The following is a 12403-nucleotide window of genomic DNA, read 5'->3' as shown; positions in this document are numbered from 1 at the left end:
ACTAATGCAACAAAAAACACTGTTTTGAGTTGTCAAAATTGATATAAGTAGTATCAGACTATATATCCTTTTGCAACTAATTTTTTCATTCAATATTTTAAAAATTAATCTATGTTGATACATGTTTATTTGCTTCACTGGTTTTAAATGAGATAAAATATTCTACTGTGCTGCTGCTGCTAAGTCGCTTCAGTCGTGTCCGACTGTGCGACCCCATAGACGGCAGCCTACCAGGCTCCGCTGTCCCTGGGATTCTCCAGGCAAGAACACTGGAGTGGGTTGCCATTTCCTTCTCCAATGCATGAAAGTGAAAAGTGAAAGTGAAATCGCTCAGTCATGTCTGACTCGTAGCGACCCCATGGACTGAAGCCTACCAGGCTCCTCCGTCCATGGGATTGTCCAGGCAAGAGTACTGGAGTGGGGTGCCATTGCCTTCTCCATTCCACTCTAGGCAAACACTATAATTGATTCATCTTCCTACCACATGAGCATTTAGATTATTTCCATTTTCTTCATTTGTGGTTTTTGTCCTTCTTACAAGCAACACTGTGCCTTCATATACATGTTTCCTGGGGTACATAACTACAAGTAAAACTGCTCAGTGATACAATATGCACATATTCTACTTTACCAGATGTTGCCAAATTATCTTCCTAAGTGATTTTACTGACTTACACTCACATATCAGTTATTTCCACATCCTACTCTGAAGGTGAATTATATGTGCCATCTTCGCTAGGCCACGGTACCTAGATATTTGGTCAAACATTATTCTAGATGTTTCTGTGAAAGTGTTTTTCTGAATGAGGTTGACATTTACACTGGTGGACTCTGAGTACAGCTGATTACCCTCCATAATGTGATGCGCCTCAACCAATCAGTTAAAGCCCTTAGCAGAAAAGCCTGACCTTCCCCAGCCAGCAGGAATTCTGCCAGTAGGTGGCCTCTGGACTCTGAACTGAAACTTTCCAGGGTTTCCAGCCTGCCAGCCTACCCTGTAGATTTTGGAAGTGTCAAGCCTCCATAATCACATTAGCCAATTCCTTAAAAAAAATTTCTGTCTCTGAATATATATTGTGTGCTCAGTTGTGTCTAACTCTTTGCAAGCCTATGGACTTCACCCCACCAGGCTCCTACGTCCATGGGGTTTTCCCAGCAAGAATATTGGAAAGGGTTGCTATGCTCTTCTCCAGGGGATCTTCCTGACCCAGGGACTGAACCTGCATCTCCTGAGCTGCAGGCAGATTCTTTACCACTGAGCCACTGGTGAAGCCCCTATATATATATAATATACAAACCAACAGGATATTTCTATATCTTATATATAAATATATAATATATATAATTATATTGTATGTTAATGTTATATGTTAAAATATATATATAATTATATATAATAATATGTATTATATGTATATAAGATATTCAAATATCTTGTTGGTTCTGTTTCTCTGGAGAACTCTAACTAATGCACTTACCAACAACTGTTATTCTTTCATTTATTCATAAAATAAATATTTGCTAAGCAGCTATTATGCACATTTTCCTAAGTGCTAAAGATAAATTGGGGCTTCCCAGGTGGTGCAACTGGTAAAGAAGCTGCTTGCCAATGCAGAAGACACAGGAGATGCGGGTTTGATCTCTGGGTTAGGAAGATCCCCTGGAGGAGAGCATGACTACCTACTCCACAACTCTTGCTTGGGAAATCCCATGGACAGAAGGAGCCTAGAGGGCTATAGTCCATGGGGTTACAAAAGAGCCGGACATGACTTAGCCACTAAACAGTTGTTGTTGCAGTGTATTATAAAATGGTAAATGTCATACAGAACATATGAACAGGCCTGGGTAAGGGAGGCAGGGTGTGTGGGGAGGGACTGTGGTTTTAAATATGGCAGTCAAGGTAGGCTTCATAAGATGCCTCTCCACTGTCTTCTTTCACTGTTTCAGATGAAGTAATTCCTTATGTTTTTCTCCCTATGTATAATGTGCTTTCATATCTGGCTGCTTTTAAGATTTCCTTACTATCTTTGGTTTCTGCAAATTGATAATAATTTGCTTTAACTAGAATCATCTCCTTCAGATTTGTTGAGCTTTTTGAATATTTGGATTTGTCTATTTTATCAAATTCATAGCATTTTTGGCTGCTTTTTCCTCATATAATTTTTGTATCCCCTCACCCCTACCCTAAGACTTCAAATACATCCTGTTAGGTCAATTAGTATAGTTCTATAGTTGAATGAGACTATGTTTGTTTTTGTCCCAATTTTTTTTTTCTCTCCATGGCTTAGCTTCAACATGCTGTCTTCAAATGCACTGATATTTTCTTTTATAGTATCTAATCTGTTATTAAGCCTATGTAGAGAATCTTTTGATTCAGATAGTTTATTTTTCACTTATAGAAAAATACTTGGTTATTTTTACATTTTCTGTTTCTTTGTTCATTTACATTAACATTTGCTAAAATCCTTTTAAATTTATTTTTATAATTGCTTTTGAAAAGTCCATATCTGCAAATTCTACTACTGTCATTTCTAGATCTGTTTTATTAACTAACTTCTCTCCTGGTTATACGTCACATTTTCTTGCTGCTTTACACATCTAGTAATTTTTTAAAGTTGGATTTTGAACATTCTGAATGCCATCTGGATTTTTTGGGGAGGGTCTTTCCTTTAAAAGTTTTGAGGCTGTTCATTCTGTAGGTCAGCTTAATCCATTCAAGGCTTATTTCCAAGCTTTGTTGAGGAAAGTCTCCAGTCATACTGCAAAAGCATGAATGGCCATTCTGGGGTCTTAGCTGAATACCCTGGGTGTTCACAAGTCCTTTCCACTTTAACTGGTTGGAATGTAAAAATCTCCCACTTGTTAAATCTCTAGTAGTTGTCAGCTTACAAGTTCCTGGTGGTTGTTCACAGCTTGATCATGGAGCCTCAGTCTATGCATGTACGGCTTAATAGTCAGTCTAAGATTCAGGGGGACACCAAGAAGATTCCCAGGACTCTTAATGGGTGGTTCCCCTCCTTTGGTTTTGTGCCTGCAAGTTCCAGTGGCCTTACTCTTCCTGAATTCGGATCTTTGGATCCCTAGTTCAGTGAGGCTGCAATATCCTGGGGGTTCTTCTTCCTTGTGCCAGAATCAGAAAATTCCTCCAGGCAGAAACCTGGGGCTATCATAGGATAACATCTCTCTCACAGATTACAGTCCTATGATACCTGGAGATCAATATCTCCAACAGATGTTTTTTCCATTTTGTATAGTTTTCTACCTGTTTATGGTAGCAGGGCTAGCCCAGTACCAGTTACACTTAGGGCCAGAAGCAAAAACTTGTCATTATGTTTTTATTTAACTCATTAATTCTTTATTGGATACATTTTTAAGGTACATTATCCTATATGTTTAAAATACATAGATGTAAAAATTAAAAATGTGGAATTGAGGACTAATTAAAAAGAAAATATTTATGATTCATAAAAAAACTAATAATGACATAGTTTTTATCTTATTACACAGTAGGATAATTTAGTGTTTTACTTAGTAGCAGCATAAAGCTTTTAGACTTGGAGGAATTAGATTCCAGCTCTCTGGAAATGTCCATCCACTTTCTATCAGCAGGTTTGTAAACCAAGTGTATGTCAATTAGGTCTCTTCTGCATTTATAAATTAATCAAAATAGCTATGTGTGTCTAAAACATTCAGCATTTTTAAGCACACTGTATGTTAAACATCTTTTTCTCAGGAAAAAAAAAAAAACTGTTTTAAAGCACAGAGGTAATCAGTACTTGTAAAACAGAAGTGGGATTCCAAGTAAGTATAGTTTGATAAGAGAGTCTAGAAAACTGTTTAATGTGGCTGTTCTTTCTTTGTGACATTTTGTCTAAGTTCTGAAGTAGTCTCCTTTCCAAGAAACTGAATCATATTTTCTTGTATGAGTTTTGGTCACAAGCTACACAAGAGGCCAAATGATTCAGGTACACTCTCTCCATCTCTGTCTAGGCTTCTTATAGCATTTTCAAAGATCGTCAAATGGTTTTGGAGAAACTGCATATACATTTATGATTTCCATGAATTCTTTTCTCCATCCTCATCTCCATCCTCCATCCAAATTACTTGTCATTATGTTTTAGGCAGGTTTCTTGAAAATGAATATCTGAGTTGACTGAGTTGAAAAACTCAATCTAAGAACTTGTATTTTGTCTTTCTAATTGTTATTGCTTCTACATCTTACTTTTAACATTCTAGTTAACTTGCTTTTCCCTTCTCATTTCCTTTTTATACTGCATTAATATAAACGTTTAATTAAGATAAACTTCTTTATAAACTCTTCCCCTTCATTGACTGCTCTATGAGTTAAATACTCTTGTTTCTAGTCTTTTATACATTTTCCTTAAGCTTTTCATATACATAGCCAATAAACAAGTGTCCAGAAATTTAGTTTCACCTTATTTTTAAACTGTCCTATATTATTAAGAATATCATTAGCAACATCACAATTGTCACTTTATTAAATGTAATGGAAAGCAGCCTCATTAATAATACTTCATACTTTTGTTCTCTTGTCCTTTAAACAAAGACGGACTCTTACAGCTTAGTGCTTAGAGTCATGCTACATCAATCATAAATGATGGCTAATTCAGCGGCAGTGATTCAGCCAACAGAATGACAGGGCAGTAAAACTCACTGCAAGAACCACACCAAACCTTCGATGACAGCTGTCTCAAGCACATCTAATGAGTTTTTCTCGGTATTTCTGGCTGCACTAAATGGCTGCAGCAGTTTATATTTAATCTAAGGCAGGAAGTTCCAAGGGAATTGCTGTTGGGATGCCAATTAAGTCAGTCTCTCTTCCTCACAACTCAGATATTTCATAGCCACTAAACAAATATGTTCAACTGCAAAAAACTCTGAATTTTCAAATGCTCAAGCATTTATAAGTCACTGTTGCCCCAAAATATATACATTAGGAAATACCTTCTTACACCAAAATGTAATCAGTAACAATGCATATTCAACCACCGCCTCACATTCAGACTATTTCAAGAGAGTTTAAAAACCGAATTTTGGGAATCACTGGGAGGGGAAGACAAAAATACTGTTGACTGAGGAGGAGACCTTAAATCTCAAGAGCAGAAAGCGAATTTGCTGAAATCCAGATAAAAGGAAAACAGAAAAGCAGGAGAGCCAAGGGTCCCATCAGGCCTTCATGAACAGTATAAACCCCAGTTCACAAAACACTGTTTTTCTTTAAGCAATATGACATCAGAAGAAAAACCATGTTTTCTGGAATCAATTAATCTCATTCAAAACCACTGACTTTTTGCAACAGGGGTGCAACAATGCTAGCCTGACCAATTATGAAATATGTAATTCTTAAGTCACAGCTTCCTTTCACTTTATGTCCATATAATTTTAAGCAAATTTTCCTTAAGTCAAAATGATTTTATTTCATGAAAATCTGCCTTTTATATAAATAAATTTTAACAAAAATAAAGTTCTAAGAACTACTGTAAATAAAATATTTACATTTGTTGATACTAAGTCCACTGATTATATTTCAGACAACACCAACAGGATGAAAGCTAAAACTCTTTACCATTCTTACTACTGACAATTCTTTTTAAAAAAGTGTATTTCCCTTTAGACACAAGTTACCTTGACAATCTAATTGTATGAGGTCATTTGTTGAATTACACTTAAGAGTACTGATTAAATATCTTTAGAAAATGCTAATTAAGAAAGACAGGAATAATATCTATTGATATTATTAATATCTAATAATATCTGTTGATAAAAGTATCTGGAATAAGAAAAATTCAAATGTATAAAGAATGTGGTATTCACAGAAAAGTGTGTTGGTCATTCAATTATGTCCAACTCGTTGTGATCCCATGGACTGCAGCCCACCAGGCTCCTCTGTCCATGGAATTCTCCAGGCAAGAATAACTGGAGTGGGTTGCCATTTCCTTCTCCAGGGGATCTTCCTGACCTAGGGTTGAACCTAAGTCTCCCACACTGCAGGAAGATTCTTTACCATCTAAGCCACTAGGGAAGGATACAAAATATTTGGCAATCTGCTGGTACTTAGCTATTCATTATCCATAACCAGATGACCTCGACAGATAAAAAACAAAGCCAAAAGCCATCCTCCCTTGCTCTGGGGTAGATGAGGTTGAAGATAAAACTGTCACAAATGGTGGCTGGTTTTAACAGGAGAATCCGCTGCCAGGCAACTTTACATCTCCTTTACTGAAGACACAATTTAATGTGCCACCAAACAGGCATCTACTATTTAGGGGAGTCAGAGCTGAGGCTGTCTATTCAAGCAATATTTACTGAGAGTCTCCTGCAGCTGAGCCAGGCTCTAGAACACACAGATCAGAGCAGGACAGGGCTTCGAGATTGAGGGCTCAGGTGGGAAAATCAGACACACACACATTCACACACAGATATAAAGTAATACTCTAAACATTAATACTGAGAAATCTAACAGGGAGGGGTGCTGGAAAGAAGTGTGAGATTGGAAAAGGTCTGAGGGAAGGAATGGTCTCTAACTAGTTCTTTAAAGAGAAGCAGAATTCCTCTAAAAATGGTTGCTTGACTTCTTCCATTCTCACAGCTGCTATAATGGCATAGTACCTGGTTCAGAGAGGTATACCTAACACACTCATTCTTAAGTACACACCTCACAGACAGCAGCATTTGTAGTGGACGCAGCAGTCTGCTGAAGCACTCATTCCCCTAGCTCCGGGGCGCTGGGAGCAGACAGCACTCAGCTGAGAACCTCAGGGCCTTGTCCTCCCAAGGACATATTCTTTTGGGCTCACCCCACATACAATGACTAATTACTGCAGAGGTATAAAAGCCCAGATCCCTCACTCCTAGTTAGGCAAATGCTCAAGAGCTAATAACCTAGCTCATAGGAGCTCCCTGTAGGATTGGCTGAAGCCCTTGTCATGACTTATTCAACTTCTCCCCCTTCTACCTTCACTCCCAGCATCGGTCAGTTCAGTCGCTCAGTCGTGTCCAACTCTTGGCGACCCCATGGACTGCAGCACGCCAGGCTTCCCTGTCCCCAGCATAGGCGAAGGTTTTAAAAGCACTCCCACTGAACCTGACCTGTGACACTATGCAAGGCATCAGATCACCCGGTTTCTCATCTTGACATATTTTATACTATTCGAAGGAAACCTTCTAAAGTGGTGGCTTCTGGTGGACACCCAATCAATAATAGCTGCCATGTGCATTTCCAGTTATCAAAAGGAAGGGCATAAAACATGGGGTTATCAGACTTTATACTTTCATTAAAGAAGCCACATTAATTCACTGAGAAAATTTAACTATGTATCCTGTGGTATTAAGCCTCACCGAGACAGTAATATTTACCAAGGAAACCTTTGACAGACATCAAGCAAACTATTCAACGGTGTATGTATTTCATACTTTATTCTGTTAGATTCACATGTGCTGTTCCAACACACACATGACACAGCACATTCGGGAATACAATTCCTACAAACTCAGCCGCCATCAAACACGAAATTTAGAGATAAGAAGCAACCAGGACAAACCTCCAGGGAATCTAGTCCCAAATAATAGGTTTTTAAGAAATTTCTTCAGTGAATACCTCATGGAGGTGTGACCAGATCTATTCAGACCAGAGTCTGGGTCAAGCTGCACTGTGTTCACAAGAAGTCAACATCTCTACCACTGGCTCATTTAAGGCTTTTTTTTTAATAGGAAAACAACAGAAATAAGTGTTAAATTGAACTAATACACTGATAATAGCAATTCCTCTCGAGAACAGGATCTTTGTATTTTAAAGAATAAATTTATTATTACTAGCATAAAAATCCTAAAGTAGATGAATCTATTTTCAGTCTCAATATGGTAAAAAAAACAGCTGGGCTTTCCAGATGACCTGAATAAGCCAGTTTCTCTTCATGAACCTCATATTAAGAGAAAATTAACAGATGATCACTTCTTGATGTTTTAAACTATCTACAAAACTGTCTTTCAAAACATCAAGACACATAACTAATATTTACATATACATAGAATATGTAGACTTTCATCAAACTTATTATCCTTTTCAAAAAAAAAGCTCATAAACTGTTTTATGCTAGAGCTTCTGGACTCCATGGTCTTGTGTTAATAACCAAATCTTCATGGATATGACAGTTCTTTAATATATATAATTTTTTCCACTTAGAATCCAACAAGAAGCAGGTGGAGAAAGTTTTTTCATAATTTGAAAGTACATGCACTTTTTCAAATTGAGAAAAGTCTTTTATATATTATAACAAAGAATTAATTGTATGTATAAGAAAAGCATACTAAAAAGCAGTGAGACTTAAAATTGCCTGGGAAATTAACAAAAGGAGTGACAATGGATTTTAATAGCATTTGAGAGCTAACCATGTTCCTCTCAGAGCAAAAAACCATCAATTTTATTTCATAGACTCTTTTGGATTCTTTTCATAGTAGTTGTGAATCATAACATCATCTCTTCAATATTATGTATGTTTCCAAAACATAATCTAGGAAAACTTTCAAATGTCGAACTAATCACCTAAAGGGACGGCTTTTCATTTATGGGACTCATTATAGATTTGTTACGCAAACAGGAGACAGTGTCAGCAGCAGACACACAGGGTAGTCATTCATAAGCAGTGTGATGTGCACTGACATAAACATTTCTAATGGGTAGTCCTGGAATCGGCTTTCCGACTACTGGTTGCTACCACAGCAAGGATGGAGAACAGAAAGAAACCCCAGCACTCTATGATATGTTGTTGGGTATGCCAGAAACAGATATGACAGAACATTCTAAGAAAAGAAAACACACTCAAAGTAAAATGAGCAATGGAGGTCTCAACATGTTATAGTCACTCTTTCTCATGTACCTGATTGTTTCTCTGGCACATAAGCTTGGTAATATAAGAATCGACTGTTCTCTTTTCTCCCCTACTGAGCTGTAGGGTGGGGGGTGGGGGCAGCTGAGAAGCTGAGAAAAGTGATGATCAACAAATCCAATTTTCTAAGGCAAAAACAATTCTCCATCAGGAGCTGTTTCATGAATTCAGAGGAGTGCCCCCTGCAGCCTTTCTCACATCCAGGTCTTTAGTTTGGCTTCCTGACTTTCTGCCTTCCCCACCATGCTCTGCCCCACCATGCTCTTCACAATGGGGTGAAGGGTCACCAACCAGCACATATGCCGGCAGCCTCAGGTTCAAGCACCAAAGTTAAGGTTAAGAGGACAAGAGTGTCCTTAAAATGACACACAAACTGAACATGATGGGAAATCTGTCATGGGTCACCCCCCGCCCCAAGCCTCTCTGTAAACTTAAAAATGTTTATTTAGTATAGTTTACTACAGACAAAACATTCTCCATCAGAGCCAGAGCCTGTCCATCTCTGCTCCTACGTACCACCTGGCCCTGGCACAGTGGTGGACCCAGGGTAAGGGCTCCCAGGTATTTGGGGAGTAAATACATGAAACCAGGAAGAGAGCTACCAAACAGTTAATGCTCAAGCCCGAAACCATCCAACAAGAAAGGGGCAGGTGAGGTAGAATTTCCTGAGGAACATAGGAATTGACTGTGCTTGCCCTATAGGGCTATGCCGGGCACACCAGTGTCTGCAGGATCTTTATGTGCATGAACCTTAGCAGAGGAAGGGGGAGTACAGAAATGTACGTTCTGAGCACCCACAAAGAGTTAAGCGTTAGGTAATGATTTTACACGTTGACATATGTGTAACATATACAAAAGTGTACACAAATACAGTTGACCCTTGAGTAAGATGACTCTACTTACACACAGATTTTTTTTCAACAGTAAATACTACAGAGAGACAAAGCCCAGGATTGGTTGAATCTGTGGATATAAACAGTAGACATGGAGGGATCACATATAAAAAGGGCTGATTAAGTTATTAGGATCCTTAACCTCCGCATTGTTCAAGGGTCAGCTGTATATGCATATCTTAATTACTAGGGATCACAGTGAACATATGGTTTATGGAGACATGTGATAAATATTAAGATCAGTATTTGTTGTTTAGTGGCTCAGTCATGTTTGACTCTTTGTGACCCCATGGACTGTAGCCCACCAGGCCCCTCTGTCCATAGCATTCTCCAGGCAAGAATACTGGAGTGGGTAGACATTTCCTTCTCCAGAAGATATTCCTTACCCAAGGATCAAATCCATATCTCCTGCTTGGTAGAATTCTTTACCACTGAGCCACCAGGGAAGCCCAAGGGATTATCTTTGTTAAAAAAACAAGCCTCCCCCACTCCTAACTTCCCCCAAGAATTAGGTACAACAGAATTAGCTCCTTAGTGAAAGATTCAGCTGTATATCACCAAGAGGCTGGGCATTTTCTCTTTAGTCCCTGCTAAAGGGATGTGATGTATTTTCAGAATCTATACTCTAGAGCACCCTCTGCTGGGAAAAGTGTCTCCAAATGCTTGCTTTGTATGCATGTGTGATTTTTAACACTCTACAAATCACTTTAAAATAGATTTGGGATGGCGTGGGGCGGTGGAGTGGAGGGTGTCCAAAAGAATCCTCTAAAACATGGCCTTTTCTACCCTCCCACAACCCTGCCCTCCAACAGAAACCTCACAGTCTACCTTACATAATAACTGACATCACTGTCCCTCCAAGCCAAATGCCAGGTATGTTTCATGTTACACCCAGGAGGCATAAGGCAACCGCTGTTCTGTGATCCCAGCAGCTGGAGGTGTGGAGGGACCAAGGGCAGAAGGCCTGGGCTGGCAGTGAGGAGGGCAGTGCCGAACACTGCCCTCACATCCAGGATGGAGGGACCAGTGGACGTGGGTTCCCCTGGAACAAAAGGCACCGGGCGGGCAGCTGGTGGGGAGCTCCAGGCACCTGGAAAGGCCCCTGCTGAAAAAGGATGGAAAGCAGGGGCAGCAGAGAGGCAGGAACCTCAAGGGAATCCTGCTGAGAGGAGAAGGTTTGGAGGAAGGGAAGATGATGGCAAAGATCAGCCAGAATTTAAGGTCCACACGAGGGAACGTGTGGTTCCAAAGTCCAAAGGTTCCCAGAATCGAGGGGATCTCACTGCAAAAGGAGGCCACAAAGAGCTGGTGCCCAGGCACCAGTCATGACTGACAGCCACCAGGAGACAGGGACAAACAGCTCCAGATGAGCAAAAGTTCCCTTCCCCTTCTCCAACTCCTTCCCCGTTGGCCACTGGGGAATCTAAAGCACCGTGAACCACCAAGGGGAGGGGAGATAACAGGCGATAACAGGGAGGGGAGATACTCAGAATGGCCACTTCCCTGCCCCTTGTAAAACTAAAATTATGTTTCAGTCTGACCATCCTCCACTTTCTTCCTGTCCCTTCATGCTTCCTCTTTCCTGTTCCCATCCCCCAATTCCCAAACAACCACTGATGGGCTTTGTGCCATTATAGACTAGTTTGCATTTCCTAGAGTGTTATATAAATGAAATCAAACACTGTGTACTCTTTCTTTTCTAGCTTCTTTCACGGAGCATAATTATTCTGAGAGTCATCCCTGTTGTTAGGTGGATCAATAGTTTATCTCCACAGTGGCATACCCACTATGGAAAACAGTATGAAAGTTCCTCAAGAAAAACATATGAAAAATACAACTGTCATATGGTCCAGCAATCACACTCCTGGCTATATATCCATACAAAACTATAATTCGAAAAGATACACACACCCCAGTGTTCACAGCAACACTATTTACAATAGCCAGGGCATAGAAGCAACCTAAACGTCTGATAGATCAATGGATAAAAGAAGATGTGGTATTTATATACAATGGAATATACTCAATCATAAAAAAGAAATAATGCCAAATGCAGCTACCTTGAAATTATCACGTGAAGTCAAAAAGAGAAAGATAAATAACGTATGATGTCATTTATATGTGGAATCTAAAACATGACACAAACGAACTTTTCTACAAAACAGAAACAGACTTACAGAGAATAGACTTGTGGTTGTCAAGGAGGGTGGAGGTGTGGGGGGAGATAGATTGGAAGTTTGAGACTAGCATATGCAATCTATTAGATATACATATAACTAAATCGCTTTGCTGTACATCAGTAAGTAATACAGCAATACTTCAATAAAATAAATTTTTAAAAAATAGTTCATTCCTTTTTATTGATGACTAGTATTCCATTACACAGATGTACTGCAGTTTATTCACTCATGCACTTGTTAATGGATACTTGGGTGTGTCCAATTGGGGCTATCATGAACAAAGCCACTATGACTACTCATCTCCAAGTCTTTGATATGGGCAAAAAATATAATCAAGAAGAGAGAACAAACAGCACCTACTCCACCTGTTAGTCCCCCATGTGTTCACGAAACCTAAGCTGGGGAGAGGGAGGCAGTAAGTAAA

General features: G+C 39.3%; 1 protein-coding gene across 4 annotated transcripts in view; it reads right to left on the bottom strand.

Annotated features, from left to right (window-relative positions):
* Positions 1-12403, bottom strand: part of PREP (prolyl endopeptidase) — a 135962-nt gene that overhangs the window by 83162 nt on the left and 40397 nt on the right. The window lies entirely within an intron of this gene.

Source organism: Giraffa tippelskirchi, chromosome 9, assembly GCF_054371585.1.
Source record: "Giraffa tippelskirchi isolate mGirTip1 chromosome 9, T2T-mGirTip1v1.2.pri, whole genome shotgun sequence".
Classification (NCBI taxonomy): Eukaryota; Metazoa; Chordata; class Mammalia; order Artiodactyla; family Giraffidae; genus Giraffa; species Giraffa tippelskirchi.
The sequence above is the reverse complement of the archived record's forward strand: the minus strand, read 5'-3'. Positions and strand labels throughout refer to the sequence as shown.